This window comes from Artibeus jamaicensis, unplaced genomic scaffold (assembly GCF_021234435.1).
Source record: "Artibeus jamaicensis isolate MK-2021 breed Jamaican fruit bat unplaced genomic scaffold, CSHL_Jam_final contig_603, whole genome shotgun sequence".
NCBI classification, from domain to species: domain Eukaryota; kingdom Metazoa; phylum Chordata; class Mammalia; order Chiroptera; family Phyllostomidae; genus Artibeus; species Artibeus jamaicensis.
This window is the reverse complement of record NW_026521904.1, coordinates 1,792,336-1,815,890: the sequence shown is the minus strand read 5'-3', so window position 1 is coordinate 1,815,890 and position 23,555 is coordinate 1,792,336. Positions and strand designations below refer to the sequence as shown.

At 36.5% G+C, this 23,555-nt stretch overlaps 1 long non-coding RNA gene across 2 annotated transcripts in view; it reads right to left on the bottom strand.

Annotated features, from left to right (window-relative positions):
* LOC119056655 (uncharacterized) overlaps positions 1-23,555 on the bottom strand; it is a 121,613-nt gene that overhangs the window by 82,646 nt on the left and 15,412 nt on the right. Inside the window, exon 1 of one of the 2 annotated variants that reach the window (XR_008392556.1) lies at positions 6,800-6,865. The exons of the other annotated variant lie outside the window; for it this stretch is intronic. This is a non-coding gene — a long non-coding RNA (uncharacterized LOC119056655). Of the gene's footprint in view, positions 1-6,799; positions 6,866-23,555 lie in introns of those variants that run through there. 2 annotated transcript variants of the gene reach the window in all.

Here is a 23,555-nt window from a genome sequence, read left to right as displayed (position 1 = left end):
GTCAAAATTGGAAATTTTGTAAGAACCAGTGTTTCAAAATTTGTATTTTTTAAATGTATTCATCTAAAAATAGGATATAAGGAACAAGTATGAAAGACACAGAGATGAGGACTGGGGGGGGGAATAGGAGGGAGGGGGGAGACCGGGCGGGGGGGGGTGGGATGGGAGAAATAGATAAAAAAAAAATGTACTTGAAAAGTAACTAAATAAAATTTAATATTAAAAAAAATAAATAAAATAAAAAAATAAAAATAGGATATAACTGTCCTACTGTAAAGTTGTATACTAGTTTACCTAATAGAAGGAGCTCATCAGCACTTTTGACTTATGTCATAAGAATGATTAAATTAGATAGTATACATTTAAAAGCATGTTTAATAAGAACTCATAGAAGTGAAAATTATCTTTACTTTCAAATGATGGCATCTATAACTAAAAGGACCCAGAGAACTGGTTGAAAATTTTGTTCAAAAACTCTGAGAATTAAAAGTAGCTTGTTATATTAATTTAACAAGTAACTATCATTATCATCATCAAGACCTTATTATATGAAATGTTAAAGGGATGTATCTAAGAAAAAGAAGCAAATCAAAACTATGAATGGTAAAATGACAACAAACTCACAACTATCAACAACAGAACCTAAAACAAAACAAAAACAAACTAGACAAACAACTAGAACAGAAATAGAATCACAGAAATGGAGATTAATGGAGGGTGATTAGCGGGGGAGGGGAAGGAAAAAGGTGGGGGAAAAGGTACAGAGAATAAGAAACATAAATGGTAGGTACAAAATAGACAGGGGGAAGTTAAGAATAGCATAGGAAATAGAGAAGCCAAAGAACTTATATGTACAACCCATGGACATGTTTTAAGAGGGGGAGGGGGCTGCAGGGCAGAGGGGAATAAAGGGGAAGAAAAAATGGGACCACTGTAATAGCATAATCAATAAAACAGACTTCTTTAAAAAGTAAATAACATTATTTTTATTAAAAAAATGACCCATTAGAGAATATCAAGGAGGAGTTTTATTAACTATAGCAACAAAACAGATGAAACATCATAAAAATATTAAGACTTATATAAACTCTGCATGAACAAAATGCTAAAATGTCATTAAGAAAGGTAAAGTAACTTAATCAAAAAGACAAGTCTGTATGAAGAGTCTATAACTCCCCCCCCAAATTTATTTAATCTCTGTCAAAATTCAGGACACCACTCTAGGCACTGGGGATACAAGAGTAAATGAAGATTCCTGTTGTTACGGTGTCTCAAAGGCACTGAGGGTTCAGTCTGTCCAAAACCAAACTCAGAATGCGCTTTCCCCAAACTCCATCCTGTCCCAGTGACTCCTCTAGCCAAAAAAGACACCACCAGCTCTGTCAGCCATGAACCTGGCATAATCGTTGACACTACTTTTCCCCTTACCATCTAAATCAAAGCCATCGACAGGTTTGACTGAATTTCTGTACTGAAGTTTCTTGAACATTTCACCACCAATACTGGAACCTCAACCAGCATTGTCTCTCTCTGGACGATAAGGTTCCCAGCACTATATTACCTGTCTTTAATTAGATCTCCTAAGGACACAAATGAGATATTTGTTTGTATAATTCATTGATTTTTGGTCTCTCCTGCAAACTATATGCTCTATGAGAATATACACAGTACCTCTTCTGGTTCTCATTGTGTTTCTAGCACTCAGCAGAGGGTCTGGGATATAGTAGATGCTCAATAAATAATTGTCGTATATAGTACTGCCCTTAGACCTGGTTAAGATGGGCGTTAGTCACGATCCTATTCTCTAGAGTCTCCTTACACACACACACACACACACACACACACACACACACACACACACACTGTCACACCAAGGGGAACTAAAGAACATTTGTATTGGTTTGATGCAGACACTGGAAAGGAACTCTGCTTCAAATGGGCAGCAAATGCAGTTAGGTGGGAGAGAAAACAGTCATGTCAAATCCTCCTTGCCAACTAATAAGAAACATTCTTACAAAACAAGTATCATTTCCAAGAGGCATCTAGCATCCTCCTTGCTCTTTTTTATATTCCAATTCATATCCCTGGAAGTCCTAAACCAATACAGTGTTTAACAGAATTTTTCACATGCCAGAATAGCACAGTTTAAACCAGCTCAAAGTTGATGCAAACGTAGGGAAGCAAGCACTCTTTACTATTGCTGGGACTATATGGTGCTAAAATTTCAGATAGTATTTTGAAATATATATCAAGATTTAAAGTCTCATACCCTGGAGAGGCAAGATATCCCAGGAGTTATCAGCCCAAGCTGTGGATCCAGAAATAATTCAGTCATATCATGACTCTGTCACTTCTTTGCTATGTGATTTTATGCAAGTTTCTTAACCTCACTATACCTCACTTTCATCCTCTGTAAGGTGATAATAACAGTACCTACCTCATACCTACTAACATTTTGAGTATTAAAAAGGACACTGCCTATAAAATGCTTAGCAGAAAGCTTGGCTCATAGGAATAACTATATATATAATCTGTATACATAAATAAAATAGAAAATTTCCAAAAAATGATACACACTGTTTAAATCGCTATATTTGGGGTAGCTGAATTAGGGGAGGGATTTTGTCAATCATTTTATATTTTTTATACTGTTGAGATTTTTTGTTTATCGTGCATGTATCATTTTATTTTAAAAATTAAATTCATTTTATAAAATATTTGCAGTTTTAGTCTTTGAAATTATTAAAGTTCACCAGTTCCAGGACATTTCCTTCTTCGGCATGTGGAAAGACTTCCCACTCCCACTCTCCCTTGCAGGCTGGTTGAAGCCATGTGATTACTTCTTGCCAGTGAATTGTGAGTGATTGTGACATGCGTCACCTCTGGAACAAGGGCATCAAAGTTTGGTGTCCCAGACTCTTTCTGTGCCCTAGTAACGCTGGAAGACTTGGTGGTGGTGGGCTGGCTATCCTATAAAACAGTGCAGAATTTAACACATATTGAGAAATGCGAGTTTTCCTTTTAGACTGTCCATTTGTCAAGACTGTCCATTTGGTAGAGTGTGCTGTACCATAAAAGGATTCCAATATGTATTTATTCATGGTACTCTTCATTATTTCCCTCCCTCACTGCCAGACATGGAACTGCAAACTGTAGTGTAAAACATTCAAGTTTTGAAAAGTATTGTACCTGCCATCTTTGGAAATAGATGAGAAGCCAAAGTAACTAGCCAAAGAACATTTTTGGAATTCAGTTGCATTTATGTTGTAGTCTACTAAATCGCCAACCTCCAGATGCATTCAACAAGCAAGTTTCAAATATCTATTTGTACCACGAACTTGAAAAACAGAAATAACTAAATGCAAAACCAAATCTCACCAAATCCATACCTAATTGGAAAGGAATGCTTGGAAATAACTGATCAGAATATCAGAGCCGCTAATGACAGGCCTATGGTATTATGGCTAAACGGAGCAGTTTGGCCATTTGTTCCTGGTGATCCAGGAACCTTTTAAGAGAAGATGCTGTTTGAGGAGAATTCAGGTAACTGGGCTAATAAATTTAGTTTTAGAGTCCAACCATGTTCCAAATAAAGGTGTTTAAAATAAATGCATGATAATTTCTTCCCTTTGTTTGTTGACTACAATAAAATGAATGCCTTTGTGCTAGGTTTGTATGCATTTTCTCATAAAGATTTATTTCCATTTAATTTGGCTCTACCTAAAGTCAAATATAAGTCTTTGTACTGCTATTGGAATTATTTGATGACTTCACATCAGGGATTGGTAAATAGTGGTTTTGTCATTTAAATACATGAAATCCAGTGCAAAATCAGATTTATGGCAGTCTAGTAATTTAACTGAAAGCCACGGCCACAGCTCTCAAAGCCAGAGGTGTGCTCAGATTGCATATTGAGCAGTGACGGTGGGGTGATGCTTACTCAGCATGTTGCACTCTTATCATGTTTCACCAGTGAAGGTGTAGATAGAAAAGCTTCAGGTTAGAATAACACAACAAAATAAGATATAAATTACATGAAACCTGATATTCAACAGGCATTTCATCTCCCATTACATCTTAAAGCCTTCTTCATCAACTGATCTCAGAATGAACAACTGCACCCCAAGATGACAAATCTGTAATTTATATTTTATACAAGACACAAAAACTCGGTAGATAGAAACTGAATTTTTTTAAGTGTATGTAAATTTCCGGTAAATGTTATGCAATCAATAAATAACCAATCTTGTATCCACTCTGTTGAACTATTTATTTGGGGGTAGTTCTTAATCCAGTAAATATAAATGTCACTACCAAATGTGATTATCTATGTCAACATTTTCCAACATCATTGCAAGGACCAGCAAGTCAATAATTTTCCATGCCATCGCATTCCTGTCTAGTCACACTAACGTCATACGTCAGTTCTTTATTCCTTCCCTACCTTATGCCATTCTCGGACTTCTGTGATCCCCATAGAAAATATGAATGATTACTGTCCAGAACTTTAATATGAATTGTGATTTATATGTCTCAACAACAGTACCTGACTTTTATTGTCCTCTCTTAGAAAATGTTGAACTCTTTCTTAGGATCTTGAAAATATTTATATCCTTTAACCCAGTAATTCTACTTCTTAAAATCCATCCTAAAAAAAAATCAGACTTCTGGTCAAGATGGAGGCATAGATAGACATACTTCATCTCCTCTCACAAACACAGAGAGAATTACAAATAACACCCAGAACTGCCAGAAAATTGAGCTGTGTGGAAGTCCATTGACCAAGGATTTAAAGAAGCCACATTCATCCAGATGTGTGGCTGGGGCAGAGATGCAGAGATGGGAGGAGAAGGGAAGAGACATGGTGTGACGCAGAGTGGCAGCAGCAGTGGAATGATCAGTCCCACATTCACCAGTGGTGGATACCTTGGGAGGGAGCGATCCCAGCCCCAGGCCAGGCCTCACAACCCTGAGTTCCAGCATCAGAAAGATAAATACCCATAACCTCTGGCTGTAAACACCAGTAGGGGTTGGGGCAAAAAAAGAAACTGCTGAATTTTCAGCAGATTCCAGTTAAAAGGCCTGCACAGACTTATAATGTATGAAAACACACCCACTCTAGGATTAAGCACCAGGGACCTCTCCAAACCCTCCTACCACACAGAGTCACAAAGCAGTAATCAGGTTGCCCAGCTCTGGTGATTACCTAGGGCTCCACTTCACACAATTTACAGGTGACTTTTCTACAATAGGCCACACTATCAAGACAGGGAGTGAAAGCAACTCTACCTAATACACAGGAACAAACACAGGGAGGCTGCGAAATCGAACAAAGAAATATGGCCCAAATGAAAGAACAGAGTAAAACCCCAGAAAAAGAACTAAATGAAACAGAGATAACCAACATATCAGATGCAGAGTTCAAAACACTGGTGATCAGGATGCTCAAAGAACTCATCGAAGCCCTGGCTGGTGTAGCTCAGTGGATTGAGTGCGGGCCTGCAAACCAGACAATTGGGGTTCGATTCCCAGTCAGGGCACATGCCAAGGTTGCAGGCCAGTTCCCTGCAGGCCACTTCCAAGCAGGGGACGCACGAAAGGCAACCATACATTGATGTTTCTCTCCCTCTCTCCTACCCTTCCCCTCTAAAGATAAAGAAATAAAATCTTTAAAAAAAAAGAACTCATCGAGTGCAGTAACAACATAAAGGAAGAAATGAAGGTTACACTAAGAGAAACAAAAAAAAATCTACAGGGAACCAACAGTGCAGGAAAGGAAGCAGGATTCAAACCAATGATTTGGAACACAAAGAAGAAATAAACTTTCAACTAGAACAGAGGGAAGAAATAAGAATTTAAAAACTTCACTAATTTGTGAAGAAAATAGAGATATGAGTCCAGGAAGCACAGAGAGTCCCAAACAAGATGAACCCAAAGAGGACCACACCAAGACACATCATAGTTCAAATGCCAAAGATTAAAGATAAAAAAGAATCTTAAAAGCAGCAAGGGAAAAGCAGAGAGTTACCTACAAAGGAGTTCCCATAAGACTATCAGCTGATTTCTCACAAGAAACTCTGCAGGCAAGAAGGGACAGGCAAGAAATATTCAAAATTATGAAAAGCAAGGATCTACAACCTAAATTACTCTATCAAGCAAAGCTATAATTTAGAATTGAAAGGCAGATAAAGTGCTTCCCAGACAAGGGAAAGCTAAAGAAGTTCATCATCACCAAGCCATGTAATATTTAATACATAAAATGTTAAAGGGACTTATTTAAGAAAAAGAAGATCAAAACTTAATGAATATATGCACAAGGATGAACAAGAGGGTGTGTTACAGAATGTGAACAGTTGTCATTTCTGGGTAATAAGAGTACAAACACTTTTAATTTTCTTACTCACTTGTTTCTAAATCCCTTATAATTTTCTCAATAGACACACAATAAAAAAATAAATAAAATATATACACATACCCAGAATTTTACATCTTTCTCCAGGATTTAGTCTAACTATGAAGTGCAGTCATTTCTTAAGCAGAATGAAGCGGCATCTATTAATATTCAACTACTATTTAATACAGAAAGAAAAATTATCTTGAAAATCTAAAGGACTCATCCAGGTCAGAAAACAGAAATGTTACTCAAAACCCTGACACTAACACAGAAATGTGTTTGCCCCACAACAAGGCAGTCAAGTGCACAGGCTACGTCAGTTCCTGCTGGTTCAGATCCTCTGTGAACTTGCTGTTCTAGACACATTTAACTTGATTTTAAAAAACACTGAATATGAACCCTCACCTTCTTAATGCCATTTGGCTTGTCTGGATTAGGACAGGTGATGTCGTGGAGCCTTGCAGAGGTAGTCAACCCCTAAAATTAGAAGAGAGGACTGTGACTACACTTAGAACAAAGATGTCCCTTCTAGACCTAAAGTTCATTGGTTCCTAGACTTCTAAAGTTCATGAATTGGCCTATTGCAAGCAGAAATTAAAGGATCTACATAGCCTAGATCTTTATTCTGCTAACTTCCATTCTCACTATCACTTCAGAGAACAAAGCATATTTACTTTTACAGGAAAAATAAGTGCATGATCACAAAATAAAATACTGAGCTTCTCAAGAAAAAATGACTTTTCAGCCTTACACCAAAGCATATGTGTGACTCTACCAGGGAAAATGTTATCATGAAACAGAGGTGATCCTTGAATTGGCATTTGGGACCTCCTGAGCCAGATGATGTCTGGTGATTTCTCTGAGAGGCTTTTCCTCGAAGGCTAAGGTGCTTTCATAGTTGAACTGATGAATGTATTATAATAATATTATAATATTATAAATAAAAAATGAGACAAGGCACCAAGATTTATTTATTCCCCAGAACTGACATACTCCAGAGAACATTCCAGTGTTTGCCTACTTGATAACTCGTTGGGAGGGCAAAGGGAGCATCAGAGATCAATCTCTTCCAAGAACACTACTGCCCATCATTATGGAATTGAGCTTTTAAAAATGTTCGTTATTAGAACTCATCATAAAGTAAGCTCAGGTTTTTAGCTAGCCACTAGAATCCCTTTAGTCTTGCTGGAATCCTCTAGTCTAAATGCCAAAACCGAGATATACTTACTGTCCTAGGATATAAAAAGTCAAGGGACATGGCAGCAAGTTCATCTGAGGATTGATGCAGACACATTTTTAACTCCACATGAAGCAAAGAAACGAAATAACCATAAAAGATCTAAATCGCAATTCTAAATCTTGCTTCTAACAGCAGCAAATTCTGCTCATCTGGGACAGAGGGAATCTTGTTTCCTGATTCCCCTCATTTTTCCAAAGCTGCTCAAATCATCCAAGAACATTTGCTAGCCAAGTCCTGGCTCATTTTTCAAAGCATATACATGATGAAAATACAAACAAATGGCTCGCTTTTATTTATTTCAAAATAATTGTGTAGTAGATTAAAGTCAATGAAAATTTTAGCAAGAGCCAATGAGTAAAAATAAAATAAAAAGAAATTCACTGAAGAGGGTCATTTTAGCTAATAGGTTGTGGGTAATACTTGGAGAAAGTCAACATTCATAAGCATGTTCTCTTCATAGTTTCTTAATCCAGATTCAAAGGTAGTGGTTTTGTTGATGAATATTTTATCAAATGAGAATAAATGCAACATTTTATTTGGATTACACCACTTAGACAATGGGGAAAATAGAGAAAGGCCAATAAATCTTAAAGAGTTAATTATTTATACAGAGAAAATTTACTTTGTATGTTGTGACTTGTTTTATTGGTATACTGCAGTTCAATTTAGATTAAGAAGCAGAAAGATTATTGTTCCCCAACAGAGAAGCATCATAAATAAATACAGAAGAGATTTTCTTTGTATTTGTGCCAAGCCACCTACAAATATTGAGAATAAAAGAAAAATATGCTTTCAAAATGCCTCCAGTTTAATGGCATTTAGTTATAGTTAGCACCAAAAACTTCACGGTGGGGCCGGTCAGGTCAGGCCCTTCGCCTGCAGGCAATGCCGGCTGCAGCGCTGGCACCGTGATCACCCGTCTTTGCAACAGCGTCTGCTGGCTCCTGGTTCAGTTTAGTTTACCTACAGCACGGTTCCAAATTTGTCATCCTTCTGTGGACGAGAATGTTCTGTTGTGTCATGTGACACTCTGGTTATCGAAGAGACCTTTTGTAATCCAAATTGTAGGTCTTTATTTACCATTCCTTGCCATGTTGAAGTTACAACCTCTGCTAACCTACCAGAAAAGTAAAATAATAAGAAGCAACTCTAGAAAAAAGTTTCTTTCCCTGGCATGAAGAGGGTGGATGGATGGATGGGTGGATGGATGGATGGATGACTGTTGGAAGAATTACGTATTCTGACAACACAGATGTCAACCTCACAGTCCTTTGAGAAATCCTAACAGATCCAACTTTGTAACAATTTGGCTCGACCTAAGACAAGTTATAGAATAATGCCAAACAGTTATAAAACAATGCTAGTTATAAGAATGTCCCACATTTGGGGGTGTTCTCTAAGATAGGAGTGTATTTGCTCAGTCTAAATTCTAATTGGAGCCCTTGTTGGTGTGGCTAGTTCGATTGGAGCACCATTTCATAGCCTGAAAGGTCATGGGTTTGATTCCTAGTCAGGCACATGCCCAGGTTGTGGGTTTTGGGTTCAATGCCCAGTCAGGGCACATGGAAGTAAGGAACCAATTGATAGTTTTTCTCACATTGATGTCTCTCTCTCACTTCCTTTTCTTAAAGCAATAAAAAAAGTTCTAAGGAAAGGATAAAAAATAATTTTTAATTAAAAAATAAAACAAAATTGGACCTCCCAACTCACCACAGTATTTACTCTATTCCTTGGGTCTTCCCTGAAGTATATTCTGTTTTGGACACACCTATAAAACATTTCCCCCATTATTTACAAACCTCAACTCATTTCTTAATTTTCTTTCAGAATTATAAAAATAATAGCTACCACTTATTGATTCCTATATATGTACCAGCCACTGTGTAATGGACTTTAGATATATGGTCTCATTTGATGTTAATAAAAGTGCTATACATACATTTATTCATCCAACACGAATTTATTATGTACATTTTATGTATCAGGTAATGTTCTAAGAACTTAGAAATTGTTCAATGACAACAACGGACCAAAATCTTTTCCCTTATAGAGCTTACATTTTAGTCAGGTGGGTAAAGGAGTAAACAATAAACCAGTTTACTATTATAATAATCATCCTTACTTTGAAGATCAAATAGTGAATATTCTGAGAATTTAATAACTCTACAAAAAAATACATTGACAGTAAATGACAGATTTTAGGATTCAAATCCAGGAGTCTAGCCCCAAAGCCTGTGTTTACCATCATTAAGTCACACTGCCTCCACTCTTGGAATTGAGCTAGAATACTACCAAGTTCTTAGAGTCTAGAGTAGACTGTCCAAGGTGTGGGTAACTTAACTGACCGTGTGGCAGACATTGTCAGATGCGAGTCATCTTCACAACCGCTGAATAAAGCCAAACCTCTAAGTCCCTTTATCTGTCATCCATAACCTTCAACTAAGATTGAAGGCAGCCTGCAAATTTTACTTAATATAGTTCCAGTCCAACCTCTACCAGGCATAAAATAGGATTTATACCCCTGGCTGGTGTGGCTCAGTGGAGTAAGTGCCGGCCTGCAAACCAAAGGGTCTCCAGTTTGATTCTCAGTCAGGGTGCCTGCCTGGGCTGTGGACCAGGTCCCCAGCAGGGGCGCGTGAGAGGCAACCACACATTGATGGCTGTCTTCCTTTCTCCCTCCCTCCCTTCCCCTCTCTCTAAAAACAAACAAACAAATAAATAAATAAATATAGGATTATATTTCTCTCCTATACGTTGGTTATAAACATGTGGTAAGTTCTGCTCAATGTGTTTCGAATGTAAGTGAATTTGTCACTTGCATGAGAGAATATTTAATTTCTAATTCACTACCTCTCAGAATTCTCTTTCCTCTTGTATGAAGCCTAGAAATGTTTAAGATGCCAGTGGCTCCTCTGCTGATCTGTGATATATAAAGAGCAGGAATAAGAATAAAACATTGTTTTTTTAAACCACTAGAAATTTGAAGATTTTTGTCACACAACACAACCTAGCTCGTCATTCTTTACCTGGGCACAGGCAACTCCTAAATCTTTTTCTCTTAATTATGGTGTTGTAGGAGTAAAGATAACATAATAAAAGGGAAACAAACAAACAAGCAAAATATAACCAAAGACACTGAAATAGAGAACAGGCTGACGATGACCAGAGGGGAGTTGGGAGGAAATTTCAGGGGAAAAGGGGCACAGTTTGCAGGAACAAGTATAAAGGATCATGGACAAAAACAAGGGGAGAGGTGGAAACAGTAGGGAACTGGGAAGGGCTTGGGGGGTGGGCTGGGATGGGGGTAAAAGGCAGAAAACTGTACTTGAACAACAATTAAAATAAAAGCAAAATAAGTAAAAGGGAGAACCCCACTATCTAGAAAGTAACTACATGCTGATAGAGAAGATATTCGAGAATTTTGAGGAGAAGAAAAAAACCCAGCCCCGACCAGTTGGTTGAGTGCCATTCTGCAAACCGAAAGGCCACCCATTTGATTCCCAGTCAGGGCATGTGCCCGGGTTGCTGTCCGTCACTGGCTGGGGCACGTGCAAGATTCAACTGATTCCCATTTCCCTCTCACATCAGTGTTTCTCTCCCTCTCTTTCTCCCTCCCTTCCCCTTTCTCTAAAAAATAATAAAATATTTTTAAAAGAAAGAAAACATCATGAGAAAAATATATATTAAAATACCTATAAGCTAGGAAAATGTACACAATAAAAGAAAATTAAGAGATTCTTCTCTATGCTCAAGTCAAGGAGTTATCACCATGCAGAATCTCAACCTTAAAAGAAAAAATAATGAAGCTGAATATTTAATTTATTCATTCTTTTGTTGCTCTATATTTTTCTCAAGAGTTGATCCCTTCCTCAATTAAAAATAAACTCTGGGAAACCACAGTATAAGTGTCTGACCAGTGCCTAAATGTCAACATCTTTTAATAATTTTTTAATAACACTCAAATCTGATATTGCTTCTTTAACATACAGAGCCAGAGAGTAAAGCTTTCAAAAACTGAGACACCACCTGCATTTACATCTTTCAAATGAAAACTGAAAAAGGAACAAATGTGGTCTCATTACTTTCCATCAAGGGCAAGATCCTTACCACAACAATGCCTATTGCACCAGATCATCAATCACAGAATCACATTGTAATGTCTGGGAAACACAGAATATATACACAGAACAGAGTAAAAAGACCACCACACAAGTTTATCTCACCTTCAGTGATTCAGATGTTATAGAAAAAATTATGTCACAAAAATACAGAAACTGGAATAATGAAGACAAAAAAAACTTGCCCTATTAAGATTTTCTAAACTGAAATTATTCTTATAGTTTGTTTTAATTTATCTTTTTTTACAATTCTTATTCTCATATTTTTAAAAGTAAGTTGCATTTGCACCTTTGTTAAATTTTAGCTTTTTGATGTAAGTAGTTAGTTTCTGGCAAGATTGCATTAATATCTATTTCAAAATATTGGATTCAAACATTTCCATTAATCTAAATAGAGAAGAGGAAGACTATATAACAGGCCCTGGTTTAAAAAAAAACATAGATACATAGCCATTGATGAGAATGACTGAAAGTACCTAGAAGCTAGTGTTTCCAAACCCATGGAAAAAGTATTCTGTGTGTGTCCATTACAAGTGTCAACTACAAGTTACAGGTGTAATCCACATCCTTAAACTCTCATCCAATTGTGATGCTGCCAAAGCACATTCACAGTGAGGGTCCCATGGAACAGGCAGCATCAACAATAAAATACAGATTGATATTAACTGGTCTAAAGATAGAGCCTGGGCTAATGCAAGGAAGTATAGAAACCTTAAAATTCTATCAAGTTTGCTTTCATCATCAAAATTCATTTCATTTGATGTTTTTCTGTTCAGGTTCTCTAGATAAAAGCTCCAAAGTAGATCTGATCCTTTGCACAAGTCATAACTCCTTATGCACACTTTTCCAATTAGCAAGAACAAGACTTAGTGGAATTATATTGATAAAATAATACCCAAATATATACCTCATAGATTTTACGTGCTCGTAAAACTGACTATTCCACAAAACTAAACCATGTACTTGGACTTGTTAAATATCACCTCCTGGATGCATCATGTAGTACTTATGTCATGCTCTGCTGATAGTTCTTGGCTAAAATAAAAAGTCAATTAAACATTTCTCTCCTGCAAATTAATATCAAAACTTAGTTTAGCTCACTTGAACAGAATATTAATTTGTTGAAGTTTGTACAGTCTCCACCTGCGGGGCCCAGTTATAGTCACCCTCGATAGTGCGGCCACAGAACAGTCCTCATCTCAGACACTTCTCCACATTGTTTCCATTACATTCCCAGCATCAATCTAGAGACTCCTCACAACAATTAACATATATTTCTTAAATGAACAAATTTGTTTTCTTAGACTTCTGTCATGCATGATAGATGAATCAATAGAAAATAAACATGTTAATTGCACACTTATTATGTGGGAGGCTCTTTGAACACTCTACTTGTTCTCTCACTTGACACAACCCCGTGAATATTATGTCCATTATACAGATGAAGAAACCAAGGGTCAGAGAGTATAATAACTTATGCAGAGTTGCCAGGTTATTAAAGGATGTATGCTACTTTATCTGACTCCATAGTTTTATCTATGTTCTTCCCAATATACCATCCAGTGTATTCTTACATAAAACTCATTTTCCCTTTTCCAAATCCTTGGCTACTCTGTACCAAAAGTGGATCTCATTGCAACAGGCCTATTTACACTGTACACACTTTCACATCAGTTTTTCCCCCTGATTGGATATCCTCCTCCTTCCCTAACATTGCAAACATTATCCTCCCTTCAAAAGTAATTTTCTACATGAAGTCTCAGTTTCCCACCAGCCTAGTCCTCTCTCAATGTGAATTGCACACTTTGGCTTCTGTGAACATAAATTAGTTTGGGATATTTCCTTTATTGAATCATTATCTAAGTAGACTATTATTTCAATCCCAGTCACATAAATTCTTGTATTTTAGTTTTCTTTGAATTCCCCAGTTCTTCTGCTCCTCGGGGCTGATATGTCATAAGTATAGCACAAATGCTTCAGTGCCACTGAAACTGCTAAGTCTATGCCATGCTAATTATGTCTCCATCTTCATGAATTGTATCATTTGACTTCTTTATAATAAATTAGAAGATGATGTCATGCACAAAAATTGCACTGGACTGAGAGTCAAGAGACCTCAGTTGACATTTCAGGCAATAAACTAGTAGTGTCATTTGGGAAAGTAATATAGCTTTAGTGCATCTCAGTTTCTTCATCTGTAAAAGAAAGAATTTGGATGACTAGATGCTACCTAAACAGAATGCTTATCCTTGTACATTTTAAACTGTATTTCTAAAAGAAAAAATATAATGGCGGCTATGTACTTCTGCAGCCAGGCTTATCCAAGATTTTCTCCACCCAGAGACAATACCCTCTGTGGTGTTTTCTGCTGCATTGACAATGTCCATCTGATGCAGAACAAAAAATATAGACATTAATAAAAGGCTTTTTTCAAATTTTAGCCAGTTTTCCCAAGGCAAACACCCATCAACCCACTCAGATATATTTAATACATCTGTTTCAGTAAATATAATTTGTGAGCAAAAATTGCATTGTTCTCTCTGAAACTTAAACTTCCACCCATGTAGAATACTCTGGGAGTTAAGTAACAGGACCATGTGTAAGATTGAGTCAAAGTTCATTCCACCTCACCAAACAAATTGTTTTTCCTAATACTGTAGGTATTTTAGCTTTTACTTATGTTAACCACATGTATTTAAGGTGGGAGATGGATTCAAGTTTTTAAAAGAGACTTCATCAAGTTCACTATTAATATAGGAAGTACCTATATTTCACTCAAGATCATGTGTCAGAGGTGAATCTTTAAACTAAAGCAGCACAAACAATAACCATGAGAGATATATTAATAATTACATAGGTATACAGCATTCAGTGCAAGCCATTTTTTCTTCATACTTGTTTTCCTTTGGTCATTGTTGCATTTACCCACCCATTCATCTGTCCAATGTGAAGTTACTGAGCCTCCACTATGGATTAGCAATTGATCCAGCTGTTCAGTTTCAATTTGTGATATTAGATGAGGTGCAAAGAATTATTTTGTTTCTAGGACACGTTATATGAGTGCAAAAACGAAACAACTTAAAGAAAGTTTAATTATAGAGGGAAAGCAGAAAACTCTTCTATTTAAGCTATAGGGAAAAAGTCTCCCAAAGTCCTTTAAAAGGAAGAAAAGCTACCAAGAGTAGGGAAGGTGTTGGCTTAATCTGCACAGGAAAAGAAAATCACAGTTAATATATTGGGTAAAGTCATGTTCTCAGGAATGACTGAAAAACACTACCGATCACTTTCACTTGTACACTCGAAAGAAATAACTATAGTTGTTAGGTTCATTGCATCTTATTTTTTACAGGCAAAATGTAAATTTTTCAATACAGTAAAGCTATTTTCCTATTCAATATTTATTTCATGTCAAATCACAACCAAAGCTAACCCACTAGATTTATGTTTCTGCTGTATTATCTCCTCTGCTCTATCCAATATGGATATATTTTGGTACAAATGCACTTTACAATTAATACATTATTCAATCATTAATAGATACTCTACTGAGAAATCATTACCTTTCTTGATAAGCTCAATTAACCTGACATTTTTTTCTTCAGCGAGTCAAACAGTGTTGGAGATCTCGATAACACTGGGTTAAAAATGTATACATTACATCATGAAAATTAATGTCTTAGGTAAGCAAAGGTTTTATTTCTTTCCTTTGCTGTGGCATTTAGTCTCATAATCTTTCATATTTTCTAATACTTTAGATAAACAGTCTTCTTAATTAGTTAAAGGGAAAAGGAAGCAAAAGCTCTAAAGCCCATAACAAGATGTCTCAAAACATCCATGCCTGGAAAAATTTACTTACATGATACACTGGACCCCCAAACAGTTCTAGAAAAAAAATGAAGCAAAGGTGAATTTTGAATGTCTTGTAAATATGTTGGTTTATTTTATTCAGTTTGTTTGTGAGTAGTTGTTTTGTCTTCCTCTAATTGAACTTAAAGCTAATGGCAGTTCATTTGCTTGGAATGCTTCCTGTATATCAAGTCTTTCACAGGTCACTTCACATAATTTAGCTAATTTTCTCTTTAGAAGCATTGTACAGTGTACATAACATTAACATGTTATTTTATGGAGGGAAAGGCTCAGAGAGGTTAAATCACTTGCAATGGGTCGCCCAGCGCGTGTGTGCTGGAAGTATGTCCAGTTACGAGACCTGTGCCCTGAGGATCTGTTTTTCTGACCTGCACACCTGGCTAATTGCCTCTCTTGGTTAGAGGAAAACACTGGAGAAACCAGAACTACATGTTAGATCCCCATTGTTTCACTTTGCTTAATGAAAAGGAGAATTCTACTCCAGATGTACTACCAATATGTTCCATTTATCACTCAGGGAACCAGGTGAAAATGTCTGAATGGCCCGATATAAAATTTTATCGCTGATGGTCACACACTTCATGTTGAATTCTGGACCAGTGGTGCTCATTGTTTTCACAGAGAAGGAATAGATGTGTTGGTCAAAAGCATGGTGTGTGTTCTTATGAGGGTTGCTTTCTGGGACATAGTAATTCTCATATAAATTATTTTATCATTTGGGGCTTTTATTTTATATTTTCATTACCATTTAACCCCCATGTGTCCCCCCCATAATCACCACACTATTGTCCATGTCCACGAGTCCTCCTTCTTTTTTGCTCAATCCCTCCACCCCTGACCTCCAGCCTCAAATAGGTTTGATGTGAAATAGAAGTATCGACTTGCTGGAATCCAAGAAGCATTGAGTTAATAATCTTATGATTAGGTCCTCTCTCTAGGACTCTGGTTATGCGAAGTAAATAAATTTGTGACTTCACCCAAGTGGATTTTTTAAAAGAGGCACCATCCTATTAAATGATGTAAATAATCCAAAACTTCCCCTTGTGTGTCCCTCCCTGCTCTTTGTAAGTCACCCGACAATTTGCAAAAATAACCAAGGAAAATGTTTTGGGTGGGCTTTTGAAGATATTTTTGGCTAAAGTGGTGGAGGTTTAAAATACAAGCATGGGAGTGTCTGCCATTTAGAGAAATCACCTGCTCACACAGTTCCGTGGAGAAGAGGAATGTTTTAATGTGTGTGTCATTCAGGACAACATGTGGACTGCATTAAGGCAGGTTATAGCAGGTCATGCCACGTGACACCGCTGAGCCGCGTACAATCGCAAGCAATATAACTTGCTCCGTGCAACATGTATTTACACAGGAGTAGGTTTTGTCCCCTCAGAAAGAGTCAACAGCTGCTGTAGATAACAAAATGCCCACACTACCCCACACCGAGAGGGATCGGTGCTTTGACATGATCTAAATTATATGTAGGTAGTTCGGTACATCTATATTTAGGGGCGTTCTAACTATGAACAATGAGTGTTTGGGTACATATAACACGTTCTCTAAGTGGTAAAAAACTCATGTTTTTTAATAGTCCATTGTGTAATTTAATAACTGGTGAATAAGAAGTATTTTAAAATATAGCCTTACAAATTAGACAGTAGAGACAATTTTTGGCTTAGGCAAGCTGGCTTCTGAGCCAATCGGCCAAATATTTAGTACTCTTATTTAGACTAAAGATAAAATACTCTGCAAGTACAGACATTAAGAAGGCTCAGAAAAAAGAAATCAGGCTTGAATTATGATAAAACAAGAAATGGGAGAAAGTGAAGAGATGCATTGCTGAATATCGTAACAGTTAATTTTCAAGAAAAATCAGGACATATGGTATCACTGGCAAGCATTATAGTCCTGAGAACAGTAAGAGGGTTGTTGGGCTTTTCTCGTTGGACTAAGGTACAACATTATAATTTGAATTACCTTGACTTTGGATACCACTTTGACCACAGATTTAGATTCTCACTTAAGCCTCATAAGAACCCTCTAAACAGGAAGAGAACAAATCTTTTCCAGTGCACTCCCCACCCCACCTCCAGGGCTGGTCACTCTCACCATGACAGCACATGCCTGCCCAAGCAACACTTCCAGTGTCTATAATTAACCATGTGTTAGCTTATAAATCTATTCAAAGCACAAAAGTCTTAAGAACACAGGGCTGTTTTTACAATATCTCTTCTGTATTCATCAGTAAATATGAATCAGTTTTATCGAACTAACTATTGGGAAGTATAAAATCAAGCTAAGTGTCTCGTTAAAGAGGTAAGATTTAAGCTTCGGAAACAAACTGTGGTCTAGGGTAAGTGTAATAGAGCTTTATTCTGTAGGGCACAGTACAGGAGTGTGTCTTAGAAATAACTAACATTTATTGACTGCTTAGTATGTGCTAAGCACATCACCTTAGCAAATTAATTTAATCCACATAAGAAAATTATAATAACAACAAGAAAAAATATGTTGACTAAGAAATTTGCCTAAATTCATATAGCCAGTTTAGAGCAGGACAAGAATTCAAACCCAGGGCCACATCTCACTACCAAACACCCTCCCTTTCAATGCCCTTTCCTAACCTCACCCATGATGAGAATTTGCTCTCCCTGCTCAGGCTAACTATATTTTTCTTGGAACTCAAATTTAGTCCTCATGTTCTTTAAAGTGAGCATATCATGTGTCAACAAATAAACCTAAAAGTTCTGATGGCCAAGGACTTGATAAATTGTTTCCTTTTATACTTCAAATGCCTACCTGTATGTTTGGCACAAAATCGGCATAGAATGTTTGCTGCATTTAAATGTGTTCTCGCCCACATCTACTTAACCGTTTCTCCCTTGTCCACTCAGCTCTGACAATAATCAGGGAAGCAATCAGGGTTCTGAAAATAGGAAGACTTGCAAAAGACCTGAATTTTGGATCCAGCTTTGCCTCCCATTAGTTGTGTGACAACTGAGAAATTTGTTTTTCTTCTTCCTCTCAACTTTGTTTTCCTCATCTATAAAATTGGAATATATAAAATCTGTTTGACAAAGGCAAAACACTGTTCCACTTTTCTTTTTATCTTGTTGTGCTCTACACACATCGCAGGAAAATTTAACTTACAAACTTTGAAGTATCCATTATAAATATTAGTAAAATTTTCTGGATTCACATACCAGTTATTCATTCATAAGGTGCCTCTTTTGTGCAGGCACTTTTCAGAAGGATAGTTATATAACAGCGAGCAAAAATAGACCAGTATCTGCTCTCATGGTATTCATAATTTAATGGAAGGCCAGATGTTACATCTGAATATCATTTTACTTTAACAGTTTCATGATTAAAATATATTGACAATTTCTATTTTTATTGAGGGAACCTTCAAGAGTCAATTTGAAATCCATCAGATCTGTGATCCTAATCATTAAAATGTCTTATCAAATCACAAGAGCAAAAATTAGCCAGAGCACCGGAAGCATAGCTGCCCACACATTTCTGAAACATTGCTTGTCGTGAATAGAGCACTTGGGAATCCCAGGGACTTTCATAAAATCACAAACTGTTTTCATCATGAAAATGTGGTGCTCAAAGTATCCCTAGTACAGGTGCAGTATTGCCACTCAGGTCCTGTTTGTACAAGATGGACAATTAGACTAATGTAAACAACGTGGCTGTGGTCATCTCCAATTCATTGTTGGAGATAAGGTGAAGGTAAAGAGAAACATCTCAACATTTACATAATAATATTTTATATTATATTAAATATTCTGGGAAAATCAATTCCCAATAGTAAAAAGCTACATTATCATTTGCAGAACTCACCATATAAATATGACATTTATAACAGTAAGTTTCTTAAACCTGGCATTATCTTAAAAATGCATTCATGTTAAAAACACATCCTCATGCTGTAGGATTACACTTTTATTTCCTTTTATTTCTCACAGAAAGATGTGACATGTTTAATGTTAATAATTTTGTAGCAATCAATTAAAAGGAAGGTAAAGAATGGATTTTTCACAAGAAAGGAAGGAGTGATTGGCCATGGATTTCAACAAATTCCCCAGCTGGCTAAAGATATATCATGCTGGGCACTAGAGCAGATAAACCTTCCATGGCAAACTTTCAAGGACCCGTCACTGATGGCCGTGCTCCCTGTTCTCTCTTGTCTTCTTTTAAAATGCCAGTCGTGTATGGATGAGGCACATGTTTCTTCTGCCAGTGCCTGCTCAAGCAGACAGTTTACTAATTTGTAGCTTGGTAAACCTTTCACTGCACTGAGCACCTTGAGGTTAGCACATCTCTAATCATTATTTGATAACAGAAATCTGCAAGCATCACATCCCTAGTAACAAGAACATTGTATCTTAGCAACCAGCCTTGATATTCAAACAATTTCATTAAAGCGTAGCACCTCTTAGCAGGTGGGTGAGTGCGGGTGTTGATAAACATTTATAACATGATCAGCCATTGTGTTTGCCAACATTGTAATCAGCATGACAAATTTATGAATTTGTTTACAAGCTCCTAGATAGCCAATCTATGTAGGTAAACTATATTTCAGACTGGTTAGGAGATCCAAACACCAGATACGAAATGGAGAGTTTCTTTAGAAATTTGTCAATTTAAGAGGTTGCCAAACTGTTTTTAGTGCTGAGGCATCATTAGTATTTTCACTGTGGTTTACTTTTTAAATAATAGGGTTAAGTTTAAATGCTTCAGGAGTAAAATCTAAGTAGGAACTTGAGCTACATTGAGATTCATAAGTATCATGTTATAAAGAAAGTGCAGCTGGATTTTTTCTTCTCCAGTTGGACAGAGCTAGCTGATACACCTTTGGTGCCCAGTGATCTGTTCCATGAATGGCTAAAGGAAAACAAATGTGGTGAAACTCCCCTCTCAGAGGAAAGAAACTTTTTAGTAAATAGTTTACTACAAATTGTAAAATGTATTATAAATATATTTATGTAGACATTCATTTAAGAAATGAATGATATGTGTGCATTATGAATCGGTCCAAACATCAATAGCCTTTCCTTACCTATTTATTTTGATCCAACAGTCCTCACTTACAGTATCTAGATTTGCATGGAATTTAATATTTCATTTTAGAGATATTTTGAATCTTTTTCCTAGTTAATTAACAGGAAACAATGTATGAGTGTTTTTCAATAGCCACTAACCCCATGCTCTTCAAAATTGAAAAGCCTTCTAACCTGGAAAGTACTACCAAAGCACATCTTTTTCTTAATTCTATAATACAGCTCCTAATAGTACTATAAGATCTCAAACCTGTGATTGTTCAAGCACTACCGAGCATAAAAGTTCACTAAGGCATGCACTGGCAAACAGGTAAAAGAAAAACAAGGACTTTTATACTTTCTGAAGTTTGAACCTTGAACCCACAGCGCACAGTTACAACAGGGCCCCTGGGCTCCTCCTCCCTGAACAAGCTATTAATCTACCTGAAAAAGGTGAACTTCGGTGAAGCATTATCAAATAGGTAACAAGCTCCCTTTCAAATTAAAACCAGCCATGATGAAAAACAAGTTAGTTGACCTAGCTTGTTCACCATGAACCATGACACGGCAGTTAATAACTACCACCTGGATAACTCCAAGCTTCAACAACTGGAGTCACAATGTTGGAAAGATTGAAAGACAAATATATAGTCCTGGTCTGTAAGACCAACAGCTTTATACTCAAATATTGTGCATGAACGTTTTCCAGAAAGAAATAAAAACTAAAAACTTCCACAGCTGTAGTAAGAAAAGATTATGATCTTGGGATTATTAAAGATGACAAAAACTCTCTGAATTTGTGTGTATGATACCAGTGGGCTGGGGGGCAGCGTGAGGGAAGTGAGAAGGAGAGAATGAGGCACCATTTGCCTTATATGTTAGATTAACTGTTCAACTTACCAATTTAACAATTACTCTTCCCAATTTCCTAGCAGTTTCCAATACCTGGGTTTTGTTTTTGTTTTTGTTTTGTTTTTGTATTTTGACCAAGAGTACACAAATTATTTTACTCCAAGGGGAGGAAATAAAGCTTCTGAGGTGGGATGGAAAAAAGATACAGTGGCTAGAACAGAGAGACACAGTAGGAATCTGGGACTTGCATTTTAGTCTATTTATACAAACACTTTCTACTTGACAATTATTTATCAGCTCCTTATATTTATAATCTGACTTTTCTTAAAATTTGTGATTTATCATGAGAATTTTCAGCTTTCTGCTTCTATATGATGTTTAGAGAAAGAACCAGGGTTTTTGTGATTGTGTGTGCATGTATATGAGTGTGGGTATAAGTGAGTGTGGGTGTGAGTGAGAGTATGCTATAAGTTTGTTCTGCTTACTAAAGTCATCAGGTAATTCTACGTCTAACTTTTGTGAGAGTGTTATGAAAATTCAATGGTTCAGTGTTTGTTGGACTACTCAGATGGACATTTGTGGTCATTAAAACGTTGGATTTCTAAAGATATATAATAGAATATAATTAAAGCACAGGTTCCAGAACTAAATTCCAGAATTGAGAAAGATTTTTCTGTGTAGCATTTTGCCTTCAAAACAATGTAGATATTATGGAATATTTCCCATTAAACAAAAATTACAGATAAATGAACGCATCATCCTCAATAACACCAGTTAGTGAAAACCATTTTGAGCTGTTTTTCCCTGCCTGTTCTTGACAGTTAAAAACCAAAAAAGTTATATTGCACATTTGATCCACCTCAGAGAGGCAGCAATCACTAACATTGGGTTCCAATGTTAAAGCAAAACATCAAGTTTTATATAACCAACATAGGATGGTATACACTCAGTACATAGAATTGATCTGTTATTACTGCAAATGCATTTTTCATTCTGCCTATTCGGACCTAAAATTTCTGCCAAAACATTTTAGATTTAAAAACATTGCCTTTGTCCTTGATCATATTAAAATTCAGAAGGAGTCTGAGAAAGAAAACAGGAAAGAACTGTGATGTTACTAATGAATTCAGACACTGGCATGAACCAGTGTTGTTTTGGTCCTGCAGAAGAACACCTTCCATAATGAGCTGCTGAATACCTTGCTGTTAGCAAATTGTAAGGACTGAAAATTCCACAGAGTTCACCTTGCTTGATATTTGTGTAGTGCTTTTTATCTGAAGGTATCAAGGTGCAAGATAAATATTAACTCCCCAAGTCTGCCAGTTTTGCAGCACTTAGATTCTGTAAACTCACACTTTTAATCATAATTATTCCCCATTCCATTTTACTTCACTTACCAGGATAAGAATATGCTTTAATTTTTCACACAAAGTTTGAATGTAAATAACAAGTTTCAAACTCCCATGAAACTTAAAGTCCTAACCCCCTCTTTTGCACTCAAAATGTATTCTCTTTTCTATATTGAAAAAAATCAAATTGGAGTAAAAAAAGGCCCAAATTATCTATCACAATCAGAGAAAAGCATATTTCTTGAATAACTGAAACCTCATTATCAAATTTTTAAATAATGCTTCTTGAAATCATTTTTTTAATTGTTGCTCAGTTACAGTTGTTCACATTTTTCCTTTGTGCTGTACACCCTCCAGCTCCCAAAGTCAGTCCCGACTCTGTTGTTCATGTCCATGGGTCTTTTATTTATGTTCCTTGAGTAGACCCTTCCTCTTCTTTCCTCCATTATCACCTTCACCCTTCTCCTTCAGTCACTGTCAGTTTGCTCCTTATGTCTGTGTCTGTGGTTCTATTTTGCTTATTTGTTTTGTTCATTAGTTTCCACTTATGGGTGAGATCATATGGTATTTGTCTTTTACTACCTGGCTTACTTCGCTTAGCATAATACTCTCCAGTTTTATCCATGCTGTCATGAAAGGTAGGAGTTGCTTGTTTCGTTCTGCTGTGTAGTATTACATTGTGTAAATGTACCACAG